Source organism: Nicotiana sylvestris, chromosome 8 (genome assembly GCF_000393655.2).
Source record: "Nicotiana sylvestris chromosome 8, ASM39365v2, whole genome shotgun sequence".
NCBI lineage: Eukaryota > Viridiplantae > Streptophyta > Magnoliopsida > Solanales > Solanaceae > Nicotiana > Nicotiana sylvestris.
This window is the reverse complement of record NC_091064.1, coordinates 117,454,452-117,469,101: the sequence shown is the minus strand read 5'-3', so window position 1 is coordinate 117,469,101 and position 14,650 is coordinate 117,454,452. Positions and strand designations below refer to the sequence as shown.

At 32.4% G+C, this 14,650-nt stretch overlaps 1 long non-coding RNA gene across 1 annotated transcript; it reads left to right on the top strand.

The window, feature by feature from the left end:
- The first annotated feature begins 1,982 nt into the window (after positions 1–1,982).
- LOC138875610 (uncharacterized) lies at positions 1,983–13,178 on the top strand. The gene is made up of 3 exons (XR_011401673.1): positions 1,983–2,545; positions 6,800–6,904; positions 12,666–13,178. It is a non-coding gene; the product is annotated as an uncharacterized lncRNA (long non-coding RNA).
- The last annotated feature ends 1,472 nt before the right edge of the window (positions 13,179–14,650 follow it).

Genomic DNA, 14,650 nt, shown 5'->3' with positions numbered 1-14,650 from the left:
AGGGTGGACTAAAACCAATCGTATCCCCTCGCAGTGTTCATCCTTTATAGCAAAAGGAGCCTATAACTCCAACTCTGATATGACCATGAACACCTTAATTTTTTTATCATATTTAGATTTCCAACACTTTTTAGTATGTAAATTAATTTTAAGTTTAATCTACATATTTTTACCTTAATTTCATTTTTAGTAGATTTATTGATATTGCACAAAAAATAATCTTTATATGTTTCTTAGACTAGAAATAGTTATTAGTATTTTTATTTTGATATCTTTAATTTAGTTAGAGTAGTATGTTGTTTATTTATTTATGGGAATTTTTCATAAAACACTATCTTTTAGTAGTAATTAGCCATCTATAGATACCATTTGCTATATTACATATTATAAATATCTTTTTGTGGTTATAAGATGTATTCGATATATTTAAGTTATTGTATTCATGAATACAATAGCAAAAATAGGCGTGAATCAGGGAAGTCCAGCTAATCAGTTGTTGTATTCGAGTGTATTCGACTGTATTCATAGAGTGAAACATGGAATTACAGCTGGACAGATTATTGTATTCGACTGTATTCACGGCATAAAATAGGGGATTACACTATTTTTAAAACGAAAAGTGAATCAATTAACATAATAGACTACTAATATAACTCAACAAACTCAATTATAACACACAAAAATTGTATTTTCAGTTATAAAAAAGATTCTCAGCCGAAAAATACCCCAAAAATATAGCAATCTTCAGAGAAATTATATAATACATCTGAATACATAAATTATATTAATTAAAAAACATATGAATATATTCATGGCATGTAACAAACAGTGAATATAATAAAATACATAGAATACAGCAGGATACATTGAAATACAATGAAAAAAAAGACAGTAAATATAATGAAATACATGGAATACAACGAGATACATTGAATTACAATGAACAAAAGACAATGAATACAATGAAATACATAAAAATACATTGAAATATATTAACAGAAAATCAAGTTGCTCAGCCCCAAACTCCATCGTCTTTGTTCAAGAACAAACTCTAATTTCTGGCGAATCTGCCATAGCAACGTTTGTAGGTCCTGTTTTTTTTGTGTGGCTAAAGTGACTGTAAGTCCCTCATTCATTGCCTTAACAACATCCTTATAGGCAAGAGTATTTGGGTAAGCAACATTCTCTCGAAATTAGGAACGTTAATCTGTCCAAGGAAATTCATGATCACCAAATGAAGCACTAAATTGTAGAAAACAAAATCTGCATAAGTACGTTCTGGTGGAAAATATTTGAATTCATTTTTTTCTTTGTTTACTTGGATTCGGAGACAAATAGCAAGGGTTGTTGTGCTAATACAAGAGAGTAACCAAAGAGAAAAGAGCTTAATGGGAAGATCCCCTGAAATTCCATGGTTACCTACCTCAATGCACCCAATCGTTGCAACCGAATCCAGAATTTTCGGAATTGATTCATTGCTTAACGACGCTAAAGATTCATAATTGAGTTTTGATGGATTGCGAATGGATTTTTGCCTGGGGAAGACTCGATCAGGAAGCCTGAGATCCCCTGAAATTTCATGGTCGAAATCAGCATATCTGAAGTGGGCTTTGCACAAATCCGGCGGAAGGAGGAGGAGATCGAAAATTTTAATGGGATGAGGGAAGAGAATGAGATGTATCAAAGTAGAGAGAGAAAGAAAATTGTGTAACTGATTAGCGTATTCAGTGGATTAGGGCTAGGAGGTAACCAAAATTAAATATTTTGCTATAAATCTTAAAAGATATCTATAGAATATAATTTTTTAAAATAATATTTATTTAAAATAAATAAGGTGTTAACATTTGCTATAGGAAGTAAAAGTTTCTTTATTTATTATTTTTAAAAGAAAGCCCAACACAAATTAAGGGCCCAAATACTTGGAAAGGCCTAATAAGAATTTACCCAGACTAACTAATTAAAATTCTATAAACCATTACATCTGAGGGAGAGCTAACCTAATTTTCCAACACGTCTAACTTCATACCTCACCCCAAATCCCAAAAAACACAGCCGCAATTCACTTTCTTCTTCACAAAAAACGGCTGGAAAGAGAAAACAAAAAAGAAGAACAAAAAAGAGAAAGAAAAGGGCACAAAAGTAGAGGAGAGTAGAAAACATACAAATAAAGAGTGAGGGATTCTGGAGACGAGAGATCTGAAAAGATTAAAAAAACAGAGCTAAAAAGCAAGAAGCTGCGCAACAGCAATTTTTAAAATAGAATAAAAACAAAAAACGCAGCTGCTCTAGGTGAGAAAACGCAGCTGCTGGTCTTCTTCCTCATCGAGACTCCAGCCAAAAAACCAGCAAAAAAAACGTCACGTAACCCAGCTGAAAAATCTGTTCGAAACAGTCCATTTTTTTCAAAAAAACAACGTCAAGAGTTGAGATAGAAGGTGTCGTTTGAAAACTCCGATCGTCGGTTCCGGTTGAGTTCGTCGGCGAATGTTCTGTCAAGAAATTTTCCAGTTGTTGTAGTTTTGAGCTCAGATCCATCAATACAAAGGTCTGATTTTTCTCTTCTTACTGTGTTGCTAGATCTTGCTATCATTTTTGCCTTCTGTTAATTGGAAGTTAAAGTGTTTGGGTGTTAAACTGTTGGGTGTTAAAGGGTTGTCATGCATAATCACATATCTGGAAAGAATGATCATTTTTTAGATAATCCTGTTCACATTTTATATGTGTACTACTTATTCTCTATTTCAAACCTTTATTTGGATTATACAATAGTTATGTCCATTTGTTGGTACGTATTTGTTTTTTTTTTCTTTGGCGGAGATTCTATTGAACTTTCCCATTTTCACAAAAATTGAGTAGTTATGTCAATGATATGCAGGTTCAATATTCCAGTTCCGGTTAATTATGTTAAAGTAGTTCATTTATTCCATAATAAGCTCCTTAACTCATAGACCTCACAACTATCTTTAATTATGTTAAAGTAGTTCATTTATTCCATAATAAGCTCCTTAACTCATAGACCTCACGACTATCTCGAATCTAGGAGTTTGAATAATTTCCGAACATTGTAGAAATACTTTTAGGCGCCACTTAAATTAGTATTATGATTGTGTACGCATTCGCGCGACATAATTACAATTTCCAAAATTAAATCAAGGTACACGTTCGCCCTATTTTGGTCGTGTTTTTTTTCTTTTTAAACAATTAAGTGTTGTGAATTGTGTACACATACGCGTGACATGATTCTTGACGCGCCAAACAAAAAGAGTACACGTACGCGTGACTCGTTTTCAAGATAATTCCATAATCACGAATAATCGAGTAATTAAAAGCGGTAAAAGGAAAAACGCACATAGGTTCTAAAACACGTATAATTAAGTCAGGTATGATTAAAGAGACCGTGCTAAAACCACAGGACTCGCAAATACCTAACACCTTCCTCGGGTTAACATAATTCCTTACTCGATCTTCTGGTTTAACAGACTTTTAAACAGAGTCAAAAATTTCCTCGATTTGGGATTTAAAATAAATTGATGATTTGGGATTCAATAAATTATTCCAAGTGGCGGCTCTAAATAAAATAATTAATCTCATTTCGATGCTCAATAAATTATTCCAAGTGTTCCCTATGCTCAATCTCGGGGCAGCGCAAATCGGTGAATATCATGGACAAGCAGGAAATTCGAAAGGCACGTGGTCAAAGCTAACAACGAATGCAAGAATGGTACAAATCCGTACCGGACCATTAAGTAGTTGTACCAGCTACGTTTCTTTGTAATAATTATGTGTACCATATTGGGATCCCCCTCTTATATAAAGGGTATCATTGCTATTTCTTATATACATGATATTCAATACAAGAGCAAGAACATTCTCTACTCTTCAACTAAAACATTCTCCATTGTTTTTCCTCTGATTTATTGCTTACATTTATTGTATTTCATTGATTGTTCCTCATTTATTATTTATCATTGATCATAAAAAGCCTTTATTGAGGCCCTTGGAACTGTTAGTGCTTCATCGATTATCCCCGATCAAACTCACTAGCTCAACCTCGAGCCCCAGCTTAGGCCAATTCGAGATCCCGATTCGCAGTCGTTCAGTTTGAATAACCACACTGCCTCTTACTCTTACTTTATCTTCCTAGCTCATACAAACATCCATTATCTAACAATTAGTATAAAAATAAATCACGTATTTTTAGAACTATAAAATCAAATATAATTGTAATTACCATTTTCAAGGTAAACAGTTACACTCTGCAACCAGAGAGAATGCGGCTTGCTCAATTGAAACACTTTTGATTTGTTGACAAGTGTAAACGTCTCTTGATTGTTGATAATTTTATACTCTTTGTTAAAATTAGAAGGACATATACAAGAAAAAGAAATGGTGAAGAAAAAAAATAAAAAAGTTCATTAATATGGTAGAATAGAAAAGGGGAAAGGGGAAAAAAAAGGCGGGGGTTTGGCAGGGAAGACTAGAGAGGTGGGTGGGAGGGGAAAAGAGAAGGGGAAAGCAAATGTCTTTTTTCTCTTTTTCTTTTTTTATCTCATTTATATTTTATTTTAATTCTCATATTTTTTTAACAAAAATAATATTATTCACGTGTCTTTGCAGCGTGATTTGCACACAATTTAGTTATGTCAGTTGTGTCGCTTCCACATAGGCATAGTCAAGGGCAAATGTGTTTTTAGTATCTATTGCATCAAGTTGGAGTGTTCAAATAGGAAAAGTGCAAGTTCATATATCGGATTTTAAAAGTTCTATAAGTTTAAGTGGTCAAGAAGTCATTACTTCAAATATTAGTGGAGTTTTAAAGGACTATTAGTCTGTTTGACCAAGTTTCTAAAATCTGTTTATTTTGAAAAGTACTTTTTTCAAAATTGCTTTTTAAAAAAGTAGTTTTGGCGAGAATTATTTGGTGTTTGGTTAATTAATTTGAAAAATACCTTCAAACAGTAATTAGTATTTGATTAAGCTTTTAAAAATTATTTTTAAGTATATTTTTTTCAAAAGTGCTTTTCATAAATATATTTTTTTGGAGAGATAACGTCTCGAAAGTACTTTTGCTTCTGCTCAAAAATTTTTACTTCTGAAAATTTGGCAAACACCTAAATTTTTGGCTAAAACACTTTTTATAAAAAAAAAAGTAATTTTGCTGAAAAAAACTTAGGCCAAACAGGCTCTATGTCTATCTATATATATATATATATATACATACGTGGTCCATAATTTGTTCCGTTGACGAGACAAAGGCAAGTGGGGTGTGATGGGACCTAACAGCGCGCGTCTCAATAAACTGTGTGCATGCAAAGCAAATAATTTCAGCTTTTAGAAACGTGTGAGTATATATTTGTTTCTTTTTATAACTAAAATAATATCTAAAATAAGTGATTTTTTGGTTGTTTTTATACATATTAAAAAATTTATCTTTTAATATTAATTAGTAATGAAATTGATTATATTAATTTTTACTCTCTTCACATAAATTTTTCTAATATATACCCCAACATTATTTACTCCAAAAATAATGTAGGGAAAAAATAATTAATCCATTCTTAAAATTTTGAAAAATTACTTATTTTAGATAACAAAAAATCACTTATTGTGACTCGAAGGGAGTGCTTCCTAATTTTGTGAAGACACGAGTGAGTATAGGGAAGTGTGTCAAGTTTACCTTTTCTAGAATGGAGATGGACCACATAAACAGAATAATAAATAGTTAACGGAGGAAGATCTTATTTTAAACATAAATAAGGATACAGTGAGTCAAATACTCTTCTAATTAATACATTTCTTATGATAAATGTAAAATAAGAGAACGATAGAAAGAATGTACTACTCCCTCCGTTTCAAGTTATATGAACTCATTTGACTGGGCACAGAGTTAAAGAAAAAAAAGAAGACTTTTGAACTTATGGTATAAAATGAGGCACATATATTTTGTGTGGCTATAAATTATTGCATAAAAGTAAATTGTTTCCAACCATTAAATATCTAAACGCTAATTAGTTAGTGTAGTATTATAGTCGAATACTGAAACCCTAAATGAGAGTGGGCCCACACACAATCTAACGGGGCATTTGCATTTATACGATTGTTTTTTAGGTCACGTTTTAACTTATATCCTGTTTTGTAAAAAAAATTACAAGCGTACCCACTTTTCGCGTAACTTCAGGCATATGGGCCTGAAGTAGCAAAGACAATCACGCAAACTTCAGCATTCTAGTAGACGGGCCTGAAATAGCAAATTGCTGAACCAAGTGTTGGCTGAAGTTTTTGTTTGTAATTGCTGAACTTAAGCATTCTAGTAGCTAAAATTTTGTTCTTTATTTGCTGAAGTTTTTGTTTGTAATTGCTGAACTTAAGCATTTTAATAGCTGAAGTTTTGTTCTCTATTTGCTGAACTTCAGCATATTTTAGCTGAAGTTTTGTTCTCTATTTGCTAAATTCAGCACGTTTTAGCTGCACAACCCATGCTCCCAAGATATGTCTATGAATTTTCTGCGTGAAGGGATTCATTATAGTTTGACTATTTTTAGGATGGTAGTCATTAGTCAACTTTCTGCTAACATCTTCAGGTTTTAGATTTTTCTTGTGCAATTAGTGTGATGATGGAAAAAGATTCTTTTTTTGTGTTATTATTAAAAAGAAAAACTAATGAACTTCCATAGTAAGAGATATGAATGATGAAAGAAATCAGAGATCTTTGATGTTCAAATTTTGTAGTTTATGTATATGTAACTGGTAATTACAAACTTAAGTTGGGGTTGAAATCTTAATGACTTATGCTGATCAGAATACAGAAAAAGTTGTAACCTATGAATTGAAGTTTCATAGCAGCACCAACAGCAGCAAAAGAAAACGAAGGAGGAGGAGAAAGAGGGCTGAACTTGTTTAAAAAGTGAGTACAATTTTTCTTTGTGTACGTTTACTTATTCCTGACATTTTGTGTCGAAGGTTGGATTTTACCTTCTTCTTAGATTTTAAATAATTATGATTTTGTTTTAATTAATATTTCTTTGTAGTTTTTTACTACAAGATCTAACTTTTACGGTTCGAAGCTTTTTATATTTTTGTTGTTGAAATCTGTTGCAAATTCATATCCTTAAATTTCTAACACAAAATTCTACCTTTGCACTCTTTTGTTTGATTTGACCATTTATACCTTCAAGACTGTGCTGCAAATCTGAGGTATTTGAATTTTTTTCCTTTTTTGTTGTTCTTGTCGATATTTTTCCTTTTACAAAAAAAAAAAGGAAAAAAAAGAGATTCAACTGAGATAAGTAAATTTCTAATTACTTTGAGCCTAGTAATAGATGTTTTTAGACATGATAGTTCAAACAGAATGAATAACAAATATTTAAACAGTAATTAATATAAGAAGTAGATAATAATAATAAGTTCACACGTAGTAATTAACATAATAATTCAAGTTTAAACATAATAACAAGCTCTAAATTTAGAGTTGATCATAACAACAATAAGTTCATAATTTATAAACATAAATAACACAATAAGTAGTGCATAAACAACTAGGCTCAATCATCCTCATCCTCTGAATCCTTAGTATCCACTCCCTCAGAATCCTCATCCTTAGAATCCTTAGCCTTCGCTCCCTCAGAATCATCATCCTTGTCTGTCTCAGAATCATCATCCTCATCTGTCTCCGAATCATCATCATCATCTTTCTCAGAATCCTTAGCATCCGCTCCATCACAATCATCATCCTCATCTGTCTTAGAATATTGCTCAACATCTACTCCCTCAGAATCATCATCATCTTTCTCAGAATCCTCATCATCCTTGTTGTCTTCATCTCCAGTCTCATCCACATTTCCAGCATTTGCCTGCCCACCCTGAGCTTCTTCACCATTTGCATCACCATTTTCGTCCTCAGCATCATCCTCAGCATTTGCAGCTTCTTCCTCAGCATTTGCAGCATCTTGCGCAGCATAAATTGTTCTAAGCATTTGCAGCATCACTATATTCCTCTCTTGCACCTCCAACATTAACTTGGTGTTCTGAGCGGAGCGAAGACAGTGAAGATTAGCAGGTGTAGGGTTCTCATCATTTTCTTTTTCTGCTTGGTCAATATTCATTTCTGCCTGTTCATGCATAGAGTCTAATGCAGTTCCCAAGTCATGTGCCCTCTGCTCGCGTGTTCTCTGTGCAGGTGCTCCGGGTGGCTTGATTAAATAACATCGATTAGATTTTAATGTAAATACAACAATCGATTTGTATGTAACTAAATTAAAGTTTCTGCTTTAAAAGCATAGCAGATAGTAAATACAACAATAGATTTGACGGTAGATTGTTAAACCAAGTTTTTATTTTTCCTAGTTTTGTCCCCTCTTATGTAACCCAATTATTGATCAAAATATATAGTCAATTACTTATTTGTTTCTTTCTCCTTCTTGAGCAGTCCTACTTGAGAGTTGACAAATAATTACGGCACTGTGAAAATTGTATGAGCTTGAAGAATTTGTTCAAATAAACAAGGAATAGTTTGATAACCTAATTAAGTTAATTGAAAGCATGTGCAAAAAGTGAAACTCTTTTTAATACTCTTGCGATTAATATGTTTTCAATAACTCTTTTATGTAGTTTTAGGAGTATAATCTTGATTAGTGTAATCTTGGATTAGTGGTGCAAGAAGTGTCTTAAATTTTCAACAATCAACAATTAACATTGCTAACTCTCAAGAGGTATTAAATAAGTGAAATCTAATTTATGAATACATATTCATTCTTGGAAGAATATGAACGTGCTAGTGGTAGTGAATATACCACACTCACCTCTAAAAGGAGGTTTGAGATGATATAAGAAAATAATATCATTATTATGGCATGAATGGTCATTGGTCACGTACCTATTGCACACCAAAATATTTTGGCAATGCGATTATTAAAGAATAATATTAATGCAAGAAACATATCTTGCATATAATTTGACCATGACCACAATGGTATAACTTTTTCTTTAAAAGAGATATTCACCATATTGATGTTCATGAATATGTGGTAGTACAAAATTAATTGAGAACTTTGCAAGAGTCAATTATACTATTTTGGAGAAACACAATTGATTACCAATAAGGTATTGTGTTATAGCAAGTCTCAAAGAAACTTATTCAGTTTCCAAAGTACACGCGAAAGCAGTTGATTATATTGAGACTATAAATAAAGGAAATATTTAATATCTTCTATTACTACAACTTGTAGCGGGGTAATATGTATGTGAAAAGTTATCCGCTTTATTCTCCAGTTTGTATTACACAAATAAAAGAACACCACACTAAAGTGGATATTTATTGATATAAAAACTCATATCATAATAAACTTGGAGTTTATTGATAATTGCACATGTCATGGTGTAAACCTGAACTTATCAATATTGATAATTTATTCAGTTGGCATAATCAGTTTAGCCATATCAATTTAAGTATGATGTGCAAAAATAAAAGAGAACTCAAATGAGTAAACATTAAAGAACTAGAAAGTTCTTTACGAATTCTCCTAGGTTGCTTGTTCTCGTTAATTAGTAGGCCAACTAAAATTGGGATTGAATCTCATAAACGCTGGAAATATCAAAAGTAAATATGGGCTCATTCACTTGCCATGTATACCACATAAGATGCATCTATGAGATGATTACATGTGCGATTATTATTAACCCGCAAATGATGTTTTGCGAGGTAACTTACTCAATAATTTAATTTCGAGCATAATTTTCAGATTTTCTATTCAAGAAAGTTTATCTTGATAAGTTGGTTTACATCACAGTTGGTTTAGCAAAATAATTTATTGAGTGCCTCCACTTAATAGCTAAACTATTTCTTATGAGAACAAAGTTATTTATATCAGTTTGATATAGGTCATATACGAAAGTATATTACATTCTCCCCTCACAAGTGGTTCGGGGTCAGGAACCAAATAATTCCATCTTATTATTATTGATGTGCGGTGTATATTTTGATTAGCACCATGACACACAAAGATGGACTCTCAAAGTTGAGGAAACAAGTTAGTTTTTCTAACATGAAGGGCAGACATGATAAACACTTGAGAAAAAGTTACGTGGAACGGATTATCATTTGTATATGTAGATCCTCGAATATCATAATATGAACTTGAGGTTCATAAAAAGATAATTCGTTTGCAATATATTTCAAAGCATGTCATACGCATTTGCTGACCAAAGAAAGTAACTATATTCTCATTGCAAATGCTCATATTAAGTCCTAGAAGGACAAAGTCTACGATACGCTTAACGCGTATAGACAAATCGGTTTCAAATAAAACTTCTTGATAAAGAAGATGAGCAAATGATCAAACTGATCATAATAAGGAGGCAAGTGATCTAGAAGATCACATGACATAACACTTCATAAAATCTCATGAGAGATTCAAGTACCTGAATATATGAATGAAGAGATCTCTATGTTATGTCTTTATGAAAAATTACTGGAACCGATATAAAATGTTCGTCGACGACATCTATCATAGCGCTAAGTATAGATGAGGATCTTAAGTCTATCGAATATAGACACAAAAATATTGGCCAAATAGACGATACACAATTCAAATAGAATTGGTTTAATATGAAAGACATGTAGTTTTGGACATGTAGTTCAAATACTTGAAAGTATAAAGTCAATGATATATGCAATCAGTTTTCGATATCTTATTTGTCTAGCATGACATGAAAACTTGATATGCATCTAATTAAAGTCTATTATATGACTTAACTTATATGACAATTCTTGAATGATTTAAATCGCTTGAAGCATAGACAATTTTTGGTCTTGAAGTACCATATCCTAAGTGCTATTTGCGCACATATGTATCTTGCTATAACTATAAGCATGATAATGTGATAGCGAGGATTTTCAAGGAGCAATATATTCATTGGAGTTAATATGGTTGATTTATTCACCAAATCTCTGTTGACGTCAACCTTCAAGAAGCTAGTGCACAAGATTAGAATGCGAAAGCTCAAGGATGTGATTTGATGCTCTCATCAGGGGGAGTTAATATACGTTGTACTCTTTTTCCATTACAAGGTTTTGTCCCACTAGGTTTTCCTTGCAAGGTTTTTAATGAGGCAACCAAAAGGCGTATTGTTAGATATGTGTACTCTTTTTCCTTCTCTAAATTTTTTTTCCCATTGGGTTTTATTTAGTTAAGGTTTTAACGAGACACATTATCTGTTGAATAGACATTCAAGGGGGAGTGTTATAAATAGAATTTTATTTATGGTGAATGCCTATATTTAAAGAGATTCTAGGGTTTATTACTTGGTGGCTAAGTTAACCTCTATCTATAAATAGAGGGTTCTATTCCATTGTAAATCATCCCAAAAATCAATAAGAATTCTCTCTCTACTTTGCTCTGCAATACTCTTCTTCTTTTATTGTGTTATAACAGTTATAAGTTAATTCATACACTAATTCTTATGTCAGTATCTTCAGTAAAGCTTGTTTTAGTTAGTTATGTATCCTCAATAAAGCTTGTTTAAGTAGTACGTAATTTAGAATAATTCGACAAGAATGAAAAAGATAATACTCCCAAATTATGTGATATTATAGTTTGACTAGGCACAGAAAGGGACTTTCAGAGCTTGTAATCTAAGGTAAGTTATAGATATTTGTGTGGTTGTTAATTATTTCATTAAGGATAAAAGGTGAAGTTTCATGTTAAATTTTATTTAAATATAAAAATGCATCATTCTTTTTTAGACATACTAAAAAGAAAATTTTATCACATAACTTAGGGACATAGAGAGTAATGTTTATTAAATATTATGATCCATAAATTTTATCTTATAACAACTACTACGAACTAATTAACAAACAAGCAAAAAGATTTCCTTACGTTTAAAAAATGAACAAAGAAAAATCAAAGTTAGAATTTGTTTTGCTAGCTCTTTTGATGGAAGGTAACATTTTAATGTAAAATATCCATTAAGCTTAAAATAGTTATTTTCTATCCATTTGAAAACTAGTTACAATTTATACAAATTCGATATAATTAATACTAATACCACTAGCTATCCACCCATCCCAACCTTCTTTTACTCACATGGCTTAGTTTAGCTTAGCCTGATTTGGCTCGCTTGGCCTGACTTTATTTGGTTTGGCTTGATTTGACTCGACTTGGTTTATTAGTAGATTAATTTGACTGAATATTAAAAAAATGGATAGGAAAAAAAGCAATGGGTAGGGGCGGGTAAATATTTTCCGCCCCATGGGTTTTGCTAAACATCCTCGTCACGTTTCTCTTTCACAAATACAAATACTAATGCGCACTGGATGAGCTTTCAAAATTTTGGGATATTACTATTCCATTCATCTCATATTAACAATCGTGGTTACTAAAAATAAATGTCTCAAATTATTTGTCATTTTATAAGTTCAAGATAAAATAGTTATTATTTTCCCCTTTCTTACCCCTAGTAATAATGGTTCTTGAAGATGAAGATAACACATAAATAGAATAAATATTCAATGAAGAGAGATTATATCTTAAGACATAAATAAGGGTGATGTTTAGCTTAAAGTATATATATTTGTATGTATATCGCCTCATATTTTACTTTTGTTTCATGGATTTAGGATGTGAAATGTATTGATTTATGTTAATTTGATGTGTTTTTATGTGTAGGAATGATCCGGGAGAAATCGGGGGCGATATATGCGAAATTAGAGCCAAAACGGACGAAAACAGGGAAAGGGCATATTTCAACGCCACAGGTGGCGCCCAGCCCTACCTGTGGCGCCAGAAACAGAAACTAAAATACTGGAGCGCCGTGGAGGGCGCTAAGCGATAGTCGGGGGGCGCCAATGACGTGAATTTTCTCCAATTTCGCCCGGGACAAGGTTATTTCGGCCCTAGACCTACCCAACATGTATAAAAGCAAGACTAAATATATTTTTTGGAGGGGAGAACATTTTTTAGAGGAACATTTTACCTAGGGAGAGCACAGAGTCGCCGTGGAGGCCGAGTATCATCTTTTCTTCCCCTAAACTTAGTCTTTTATGTTTCTTTGTATGATTTGTTGTTTTCTACCATGTCTATGTGGAGCTAAACTCCACGTTCTAGGGTTGTGGTTCTTTCATGACTATTGTTATTCGAATATTGATTTTGATTTATTGATTTATCGTATTGGTTTATTTATTCAATCCTGCACTTAATTATTTGATTGCTTGATCACCAATTAAATACTATCTACGAATCTAGAATTGAACTCGAAAGTGGGAATTCTAGATTGCATATAGGATTGAGTAGAGCAAGTTCTTGAACCTGGGCATCGGAGAACGAATTCGCGGTTAGGATAGACCTATACCTAATTGCCTTGCTTGGTTGATTTACAAGAATTATAAATGCGTTCTTGTTAGTTCTAATTCCATAGACATATAGGTGTTAGGTTAGCTTGAATAGGTGAGTAAGAATTCGACAGATTCTTATAAGCAATATTAACCCTGTCAACCAATAAACCAGATAAATTAACTAGTCAATTCAATTGAATTAATACAATATAATTGTTAGATAGCCCATAACCCTAGATCGTTTTCATCACATTGATAACATAAAAATCTGCTTTTCTACTCTTCTTTTGTTCAAAGTTCATTATTTATATTTCTTTATTTAATTAGTTTAGAATCAAATACTTCTAGGTTTAATTCTCGTTAGATAGTTAGGATAGTCTAATTTAGTTAATAGTTAATCATAAGTCCTCGTGGGTTCGACATCCGACTTTTAGTCACTTTATTACTTGAAGACCGCATATACTTGCGTGTGCATTTGGCCGCAACAAGTTTTTGGCGTCGTTGCCAGAGACTTAGAAATTAACTAGTCTACTAGATTAGATTTTTACTTTTCATCTACTCAAGTTTTTTTCTTATTTTTATCTTAATTTAATATTTACTATCTTTGTTGATATGACATCTTGGAATGATAATTGGTCGAATATTTGTTATTATTATTATGGTGATCCATGTCTATATTGTGGAGGACCACACTTGTGGAAAAATTGTGAATTTCAATTTTATGGGTGGAATATTTGTAATATGTGTGGTGGTCAATGTGACGACCCAAAGGGTCATCACCGTAATTCTTCCTAGTTCCGTGCTTCCGAGGCCCTGAAAACCTCGCTTTTAGTTTCCTCAATTTGCGTGCGCAGTTCGGGCACGTTGCCAGAAAGTTTTTATGTTAGAATATGCTAATTTTGTGAAAAATTTGATGAATTTTGATATTAATATGCATAATATTGACTTCGGTCAATATTTTGGGTAAAACGGACCCGACCTGTGATTCGACGGTCCTGGAGGGTCCGTAGAAAAATATGGGACTTGGGCGTGTACCCGGAATCAAATTCCGAGGTCCCAAGCCCGAGAAATGAATTTTTGTGTGAAATTGTTTTCTGAAATTAATTAAAGAAAATGAAGAAGAAAATTGATCAGAAAACTGTGGTATCGGGCTCGTATTTTGGTTCCGACACCCGGTACGAGTCTTAATTATGTTTTAAGCACTATTTGTAAATTTTGGCTAAAAACGGACGTCATATGACGTGTTTCAGACTTAAAATGGGGAATTTGAGTTTTTATGAAAGTTGAAAGAAAATCATGTATTTTGAGGCTTGATCCTAT